The sequence below is a fragment of the Humulus lupulus genome, chromosome 3, assembly GCF_963169125.1.
Source record: "Humulus lupulus chromosome 3, drHumLupu1.1, whole genome shotgun sequence".
NCBI classification, from domain to species: domain Eukaryota; kingdom Viridiplantae; phylum Streptophyta; class Magnoliopsida; order Rosales; family Cannabaceae; genus Humulus; species Humulus lupulus.
Window position 1 is genome coordinate 256,528,746 of NC_084795.1, and position 9,673 is coordinate 256,538,418.

Below are 9,673 nucleotides of genomic sequence, written 5' to 3' on the forward strand. Positions count from 1 at the left end.
TCATTTATTGTTCAGCCATTTATGCGAAAAATCACGCAGTTTTGAGTTGGTTCCTTTAGATCCTGAGATTGAGAAAACTGTAAGAGGAATTAGACAAGAAATGAACCAACAACAACAACAACAAATCATGATAGCTGAACAAGAGCAAGCAGACAACACAAGATCACTGAGGGAGTATGCTGTTTCTTTAGTTGATAGCATTCAGTCTAGTATTCGACGTCCCCCTATTCAAGCCAATAATTTTGAGATCAATCCAGGTACCATTCAGATGTTGAAAGAAGCAACCATGTTCTGTGGGCTACCTAATGAGGATCCTAATGAACACATTATGAGCTTCTTGGAGATTTGTGACACATTCAAGTACAATGGAGTTTTAGATGATGCTGTTAGACTTAGACATTTCCCTTTTTCACTACGGAATAAAGCAGAGAGTTGGTTGCCGTCCATGCCAGCTGGATCATTTACTACTTGGGATGTCTTGGCTCAAAAGTTCTTACCAATTTTTTTTCCACCATCAAAGATAGCTAAGTTGAGGAATGATATCACGTCTTTCATGCAACATGAGTCAGAGTCACTTTATGAAGCTTGGGAGAGGTTCAAGGATTTGATCAGAAAATGCCCTCATCATGGAGTTCCAGAGTGGTTGATTATTCAAACGTTCTACAATGGTTCACTCAGTCACTTAAGAACCATTGTTGATGCTTTTGCAGGTGGTGTAATTATGAGAAAGTCTGCTGCTGAGGCTTATGAGTTATTTGAGGAAATGGTAGCAAACAATCACCAATGTCCATCTGAAAGAATTGCACCAAAGAAAGTAGTAGGTGTTCTTGAATTAGATCCTATTTCAGCTTTAGCTGCACATATGAGTTTTTTTTGTCTAAGAAGATGGATACTTTGGGGGTGAATGCTTGTCAAAGCCAAGTGGTAACTTGTGATTTTTGTGGCGATCATCATGCTAATGGCCAATGTCTTGAAACTGCACAATATGTGGGGAATTATAATAGATAGCAACCAAATCCCAACTCCCACTTTTACTATCAAAGAAATCACCCAAATTTATCATGGAGCAACAACTAAGGCCAATCTTCAAGACCTCACAACCCACCTGGTTTTCTGCCCCAACAAGAGAAAAAGTCAGGTTTGGAGGAGATGTTTATGCAGTATATGAAGAAGACAGATGCAATGTTGCAAAATCAAGAAACACTTATTGAGAGTCAAGCTGCGTCATTGAGAACACTAGAGAACCAATTTGGCCAACTTGCTAGTTCGTTGAATTCAAGGCCTCAAGGTTCCTTAACAAGTAACACTGAAGCTAACCCAAAAGGGGACAAGGAACAATGCAAATAAATAGCTTTGAGGAGTGTTAGAGAGTTGTCTAGTGAAGTGGAAAAACCTAAAGCAAAAGAGAAAGTAGTACAACCTAAGATAGAAGCTGACAAACAAAATTCACCGCCAAAAATAGTGATGGATCAACTAGAGAAAAGCCCTTACAATCCGCCACCACCATTTCCTTAATGCTTACACAAGCAGAAACTTGACAAACAATTCTCCAAATTTTTAGAGGTGTTTAAACAACTCCATGTCAATATTCTTTTCACTGAAGCATTATAGAAAATGCCTAGCTATGTCACATTTATGAAGGATATATTGTTTAAAAAGATAAATATGGGAGAATTCGAAACAGTGGCTTTAACGGAAGAGTGTAGTGCAATCTTGCAGAAGAAACTTCCACCAAAGCTCAAGGATCCAGGTAGCTTCACTATTTCTTGCACCATTGGTACTCAGTTTTTTGGAGAGCTCTTTGTGACTTGGGGGCGAGCATAAATCTTGTCCCACTTTCTATCTATCAAAAACTTGGTTTTGGGGAAGCGAAGCCTACTTCTGTCACATTACAATTAGCTGATCATTCATTGACATCCAAATGTTATAGTGGAAGACATTTTGGTTAAGGTGGAGAAGTTCATATTTCTTGCAGATTTTATTGTGCTTGATATGGAGGAGGATAGAAAAATCCCAATCATTCTTGGGCAACCTTTCTTAGCAACAAGTTGAACTCTTATTGATGTGCAAAAGGGAGAGCTAACGATGCAGGTACAAGACCAAAAGATGACCTTTAATGTTTTCCAAGCTACAAAATGCCCAATTGCAGCTGATGAATGTCATAGAGTTGATGTAATTGGTGATTGTGTGCGAGGTGTGTTTGCTGCTCATTATGTTGAAGATTCTCTTGAAGATTGTATTTTCAATAGTTCTTTGGTGGAACAAGAAGGTGCTTTAAAGTGTGTGAATCAATTGAATGTGATGCCTTACATAATTAAACCAAAACCTTTCCGGGATGCTCTTGATCAAGTATGAATGAAAAGGGTCACATCAAGCCATCTATTGAAGAACCACCTAAATTGGAACTTAAGCCTTTGCCTACACACTTGCGATATGCTTTCTTGGGTTCTTCTTCTACACTGCTTGTTATTATTTCTGCTGCTTTGGATCAAATTCAGGAGGAGAAGTTGTTGAGGGTGTTGAGAGATCATAAGAAAGCTATAGTTTGGACCATTGCAAATATCAAGGGTATAAGTCCATCTTTTTGTATGCACAAGATTCTATTGGAAGAAAATCACAAGCCTTCTATTGAGCACCAATATAGACTAAATCCTTTCATGGAAGAGGAGGTGAACAATGAGATAATTAAATGGTTAGACAATGGGATTATTTACCCAATTTCTGATAGTCCATGGGTGAGCCCTGTTCAATGTGTCCCAAAGAAAGGAGGAATGACAGTGCACCTATACTAAGATGTCTATCCACATCAGTAATTTAAATCTAGATCACTTGCATCCCTTTTGCTTAGTATACTGCACTAGAAACCATTCATTAAAGATTCATTACTTCAATATTTTACTGACTATTTTATTCGTTATATATGATCTTATTTCTCTCGTACTAATACAAGATCATATTCTCATGAATGAATAAGGAATTTTCTTGATATTATTATATAATTAATTCAAACAATAATTATAACATTCAAATATAATAAAATTGTACGTTTATTTAAATCAATAAAATGTCTTTACATGCTTTTAGGGCATTAAACCTAGTAGAGCATATAAAGCTGCTTGAGTAGTAAAGTCTTGTGTTACGAATGCATAAGCACGTAAAGAGTACATGTGTTGAGCAACCAAGGAAGTAATAACCCCCAAAGAGGCTAGAGCAAGACCTAATTGAAAATGAATCGAATTATTGATTGTGTCATAAAGACCTTTATGTCCACTCCCCAATCGCCCCCAAAGGAATATGTGCCTCTAATTTTTTTTTATACTTTGCCTAATCCCAAAATTTGTTTTATACATATGACCAGCAATAAGAAAAATAAATGCAATAGATAAATGATGATGAGCAATATCAGTCAGCCATAAACTTTGCGTTTATGGATGGTATTCCCTGAGAAGAGTTAGAATAGAAGTTCCTGCTCCTTGGGAGGTGCTAAATAAATGACTACTTGAATTAGGGTTTTGAGCATAAAGATTCCATTGACCTGTAAAAAGTGGGCCTAATCCTTGGGGATGCAGCAATACGTCGAAGAAATTATTCCATTGAACGTGTTCCCCTTGGATCCGAGAATATCGACATGAACTAAATGTCCTATCCAAGCCAAGGAGCTTACTCCGAATAGGCATCCATATTGTCCATACACATCCATCTTTAATTAGATTCTAGCCAGAAGCATATAAGTACTGTAATGTGCCTCTCCATGAGTGTTCGGTAACCATGTATATAAGGGTATAATCGGTGATTTGACAACAAAAGCAATAAAAAAATCCAATATAGAATATTATTTTGAGTGCTACATGATATGATTGATTAGCTGATGTTTCAAAATTTAATGTTGAAAACAAACACCTAGAATTCCCATCAATAAAAAGCAAAACTTCCTACAGTATACAAAATAAATTTTGTAGCTAAATAAAAACGTTTGTTTCCTCCCCACATAGATAGAAGTAGATAAACTGGAATTAATTCTAATTCCCACATGATGAAAAAAAGTAAAAGGTCTTGATAAGAAAAAAAATCCTATTTTACCACTATACATTGCTAACATCAGAAAATGGAATAATCGACACTCTCGAGTAAATGGTCGAGCCGCTAGGGTAGCTAAAGTCGTGATAAACCCTGTCCACAAAATGGGTCCCAAAGAAATTCCATCTATTCCCAACCCCCAAGAAAAAATTATAAAATCTATCATTTTGTAATCCTCTGCGAGTTGGATTAATGGATCGTCCAATTGGAAATAATAACTGAATGCATAGGTTATTAGAAGGAGTTCTATTATACATATACAAAGAGTATACCAGATAATTACCTTATTTCCTTCATGGGGAAGAAAGAAAATTAGGGAACTCGCAAATATTGGAAAAACTACAATTATTATTAACCAAGGAAAATAATTCAAGGTAAAAACAAGAGACACTTGGACCAGAAAAATAGACTAAAAAAACCCGTTCTCAAAAAAATATATTATTTTGAGCGCGGGTTAAAAAAAAGGAATTGTATACAAGCAAGTAGGGTTTTTTTTTTAATGTATTAATAAGCTAGACCCATGCCTCGAGTTGTTTCACACCACAAATAAACTTGAACACTCAAGAAATCTGTCGGTCAGGTGGATTCACATCTCTTACAACCCACACAGTCCTCCGTTCTTGGAGCAGAAGCAATTTTCTTAGCTTTACACCCGTCCCAAGGTATCATTTCTAATACATCTGTGGGGCAGGCTCGGATACATTGAGTACACCTTATACACACATCATAAATCTTTATTGAATTTGACATTGGATTTATAATTGTTTTTAATTAGAAATTTTTGATCTAGTAAATTTTCATTTTGAAATGAATCATATATTTAGATACCAGATGAATAAATGATTCAGATTTACCAAAATTATTCTAATCAATCTACTTCCAAATCAAGTCATGTGAGAGAGCTAAGATCCTTTGATTTCTTATATTTTCTCAAACATGATCATAAATTATGTATAATACACACTAATTAGAATTTAGGAATATTCTAATTTCAATGGTTAATACTACGTATCAGTGATACTAATTATTCAACAAATTCGATTGGTTGATACGAGTTTATTTTATGTTATGATAAATTGACAAAACAATAGCTGGTCCAATAGCTGCTTTAGCCGCTGCAATGGCTATAACAAAAATGGAGAAAATATTTTCTTTTAATTGGCGACTATCAAAAAAATTCAAAAATGTTACGAAATTCATATTAATCGCATTCAGTATAAGTTCAAGACACATAAGAGCTCTAACCATATTTTAGGTGGTGATCAATCCATAGATACTGAGAGAAAATAAGTAGGCACTCAAAACAAGTACATGTTCGAGCATCATTGACCAACTCCTTAATCAATTTCAATTCATTTCAATAGACTATGACCAAGAATGCAAGGGATTCAATTGACTAGAATATAAAAAGTACGGAACAAAGAAATATATTGGTAATAGATCAAATTTTTTTTTTTTTTCAATTTTAGACATACTGAAGGAAAAAATGAATGGGATTTTGTTCTATAAAATGAAAATGTTGTAAATCCTTTTGCTAAGGTTTAAGGAAGGAAGTAATATAGTTGTGAAAAAAATAGGTTCCATCTTCTTGGCCCAATGACTCAGGTTCCATCTTCTTGAGTAGGTCCTTTGGGTGCACTGGGCCAGTGTTAGATCCCTGGAAGTCCCCTCCCTGGGCCACTCATTTTGAATTAGAAAACTTTATCTCCAAGCTAACCTCCGTGGACATGCTTGGAGCAATCGAAGAGAATTAGGGGATCTCCTCTAACCATTTTATCAATAGGATTCTCGACAGGTCAGAGATGGCATGTTATTCTTACAACAGGTTCTCGGCATGGAGCCAGGCCTACCTTGAAGCTGGGGTGACCATACCACTCCACCAATACTTCATCAATTTCCTGGTGTAGATGAAGATCTCTCCCTTCCAACTCATCCCAGACGTCTACCGTCTACTAGTGGCGTTCTGCGTTTTGTGTAAGGAGAAGAACTGGGTTCTCTTGATCCCCAAAGAGCTTCACTACCACTTACAGCTAAAGGTGATCCCAAAGAAAGGCAGTCGGGAGGAGGATGGGTTCTACCAGTTAACCAAGTGGGCCTCGCCTTACCGAACCCTTCACCACAACGAGAACAATCCCCGAGAATCCACAAACAAATTCTTCTTCTTAACGAGCTTTGACAAATGCAACAACCATCGATTCCATTTGGCATTAACCCGAGTCGGTAAGAAATTTTGCCTCCCTATCTTTCTTATTCATCGCTATGCCAAACTTTCCTTATTTCATACTCCAACTTTATCTTCTATAGGTAAATATTCGAGGCCCACCCAAAAAGATGAGTACATGGTCAGGACTTAAACCATTCATGCCTTCTCTCATGAAGAGAGGGATATTCTGTTGCTGACCACCACTGCCCGATTGAGAGAGGCGGGACTCATCGACATCGAGCAGATGGTTGACCATCTCAATATGATGGGGATTGTCAACCCACATCGAATGGAAAGGAGTATCTTCCCCATGGTGGTGGTTGATGAGCCTCTCGTGCTAATGCACTAGGCCTAGGGCCTTTGGAGGAGGATATAGATGAGGTTGTTTAGACCTCTCGTCAATTTCCTCTAATGACTGGCGAAGATGAGGCATTCAACCTTGAGGCAGTAGTCCCTTAAGCTTGAGAACTTGAGGGGAATGCTCCCGAGTCTCAAATCGAGCTGGAGGATGAAGTTGATGAGGCATTCAAGGTAGTTAGTGCCCAACATGCCAATTGACGCCTATGTACCCTCAGACAACTCGAAGTTGAAAATCAAGGTAAGGAGATAACTATTCTTGATCCCTGAACTGTTGATGAGGGACATGGCTCGGGGCATTCTTCTTTTACGTCTACTTTACGTCAATATGGGTATGCCGACCGTAGTTGGTTGGGGGAACAATACTTTGACTATCTTGATCGAGTCAGTGAGGTAGTTCATCACCACCATCCTTGGGATATCATAGGAACAATTGTAGTCAACCAGATTACGGCCATTCAGCTCGAGGATTCGATGAGTACAACACCAATGCGGGTCTGGACTTGAGCCTACTCCTTGACACCATGAAGAGGATGGTCATGGAGTAAGTTTCCTCAAAAAGTTATGAGGAGTCGGAGGTCCTTGATGGTGGGATGAAGATTCATTAACTAGACTATTTTTATACTTTGCTTGTCTTTTGCTTCATTCTTTTCTGACTAATCCTTTCCTTCTATTGTGTTTCACGCCAGATGGACTCCACCTGCCTGGTAGCCGAGAAGAAAAAGGTGGCCTAGGGGCCTAAAAGAGGAAACCGACCACTAACAAGACCTCGAGGGCCCAGAAGAATGCCAAAATCTCCACCTCTAGTGTCCTTGCGGCTGTCCAGGCCGCGGAGCTCTCAGTCTCTATTCACGAGGTCTCATCTTCCATGAAAAGCTCTATCTCAACAGCGGGGCCTTGCAAGGATGCGAACGTGCTCCCACCACTACGCTTGGCCAAAGTAGGGAGGCTTCTAATGGCTTAGGAGGCCTTTGAGAGGGCAGTGCAATGCGGGAAGGCCATCGCTGAGGAGTCGGCGCTCTCATTGGTGGTGTAACGCCTTGGTTACCCCAGAACAGTTACGGTGAACAGTGAACCGGAAATTTAACTCGCTACCCGAGTCCTTTGGTTAAAAACATGCTTCTAGTGTTATTAACAGGCTAAGGTGGAAAACCAATCAAAATGAAAGGATATATTTTATTTAACGCATAAAATTGTTCATGGGCCCATAAAAACATTTACAAGTTATTTACAACTCAAAATGGTCATTACTGTTTCAAATTTACAACCCGCCGACCTAAGCGGAAAAAATAGGGTAAACCCCCTAGTTCCTCTGAGAACTCCTTGGCCGTGGTGGTCAAGCGGCCGCATATGTACACAACACCACCTAAGCTCTCCACTCAAGGCTGGGTGAGCTTTTCTTTCCCTTTACCTGCACCGCAAAGAACCTATGAGCCAAAGCCAAGCAAGAAAACACAGTAATGCATATAAATACTAACAAATGATTATTGTTATAATCACACAGAGCTTATAGCTCTGAACAGATGAGTGAATATCACTTGAGGTTCTGGTAAACCATAATGGGTGACTGATGAGCAAGTCACTAACTTAATAGATGAGAGACTGATGGGTAAGTCTCTAACTTAACAGATGAATGACTGATGGGTAAGTCACTAGCTTATACAAATGAGAGACTGATGGGTAGGTCTTTAACTTAACAAATGAGTGACTGATGGGTAAGTCACTAGCTTAACAGATGAGAGACTGATGGGTAAGTCTCACGGGCTCAACACCCACAGCCATGTGATTAAATAGTCACTATGGCTCTAAGTGAGTAGCCTTTGGCTAGACAAGCGCTTATAGTATTCATCGAACTTGAGGTCGGTCCGGCATTAATGCTCTTTTGAGTCATTCAATGCAGATGTCGATTAGATCTAATCTTTTATCTGCTTGCGTTAAACACGCTAAGACTATTCTTGACTTATGAGTCAATACCACGTGACTAGTGCTCAGTACCACTGCCAAACTTGACTAATGAGTCACAACTTCATAGCTAATACTAACACCATTGCCAATTCTGACTAATGAGCCAGTGCCATGCACAAGTAAGCAATGCTACCAGGCATATATCATATGTAAAATATCCAAACATAGGGCATTCAACATTCTTACTTATGAGTTACTAGCACAATTATGATCATGCACAAACACAGAGACTCAAGCTCTGATCAATCTCATATTCAACATTCATGGCATGCCCTAAACACATGTTTCTCGTGCCTTACATGCATCACATTTAAACACCCGACATGCCTCAATAATTACCATACATAAGTGAGCAAGATTGCTAAGCATTTGATATGGTATCAATGTTCACATTTAAACATCCAACATGCATCAAGAATAACCATGCATGTTACATATGGGGTGCAGTTTTCTTACCTCTGGTTCGAGCGAGAAATAGAACAAGAACGACTCCTGAGAACGATCGACCTTTTGATACCTTAGCGGTTACCTAATCATAACCAATTATAACCTCCATTAATGAAAATCAACAATGAAAGGGTCTTAACCTAAACCCCACTCTTGGGACCTCAAAACATGCCCACACGGTGAGTAGATTCGATCCCGGGCCTTAAGGATTGAAACCTCGAGCCAAAAACCCTTAAAAACACTCAAAACGGGATTTTGAAGGAACAGAGTAGCGCTACAGTGCTGCTCACTAGCTCCCCAACGCTATTCTCAGAACCCCAAACCGCCCAACAAAGCACTGGGTAGCGCTATAGCGCCCCCTGGTGGGTGCTGTAGCGCTACACCCAGCCAGATCCTCCCCTGAAACCTCTTTCTTTGACTCCTTCAATTCCAACTCGATTCCAATGCTTCCAAACCTCATTTTTGGTGCCAAATGAACCCAAAAACCATCCCCACATGCCCTAAGCATCACAACCACAAGAACCCTAGCCAAAAACTCCCAACAAAACCAAGGCTAAAACAGAGCAAACCAAGAAATTTAATGGCTAGAAACTTACCTCAAGTTTAGTTTATGATGCTCTTCAA

The 9,673-nt window shown here is 39.0% G+C and overlaps 1 non-coding gene across 1 annotated transcript; it reads right to left on the reverse strand.

Moving 5' to 3' along the window:
* Positions 1-526: 526 nt before the first annotated feature.
* On the reverse strand, positions 527-633 carry LOC133827833 (small nucleolar RNA R71). Its single transcript, XR_009890484.1, has one exon. It is a non-coding gene; the product is annotated as a small nucleolar RNA R71 (small nucleolar RNA).
* Between the last annotated feature and the right edge of the window lie 9,040 nt (positions 634-9,673).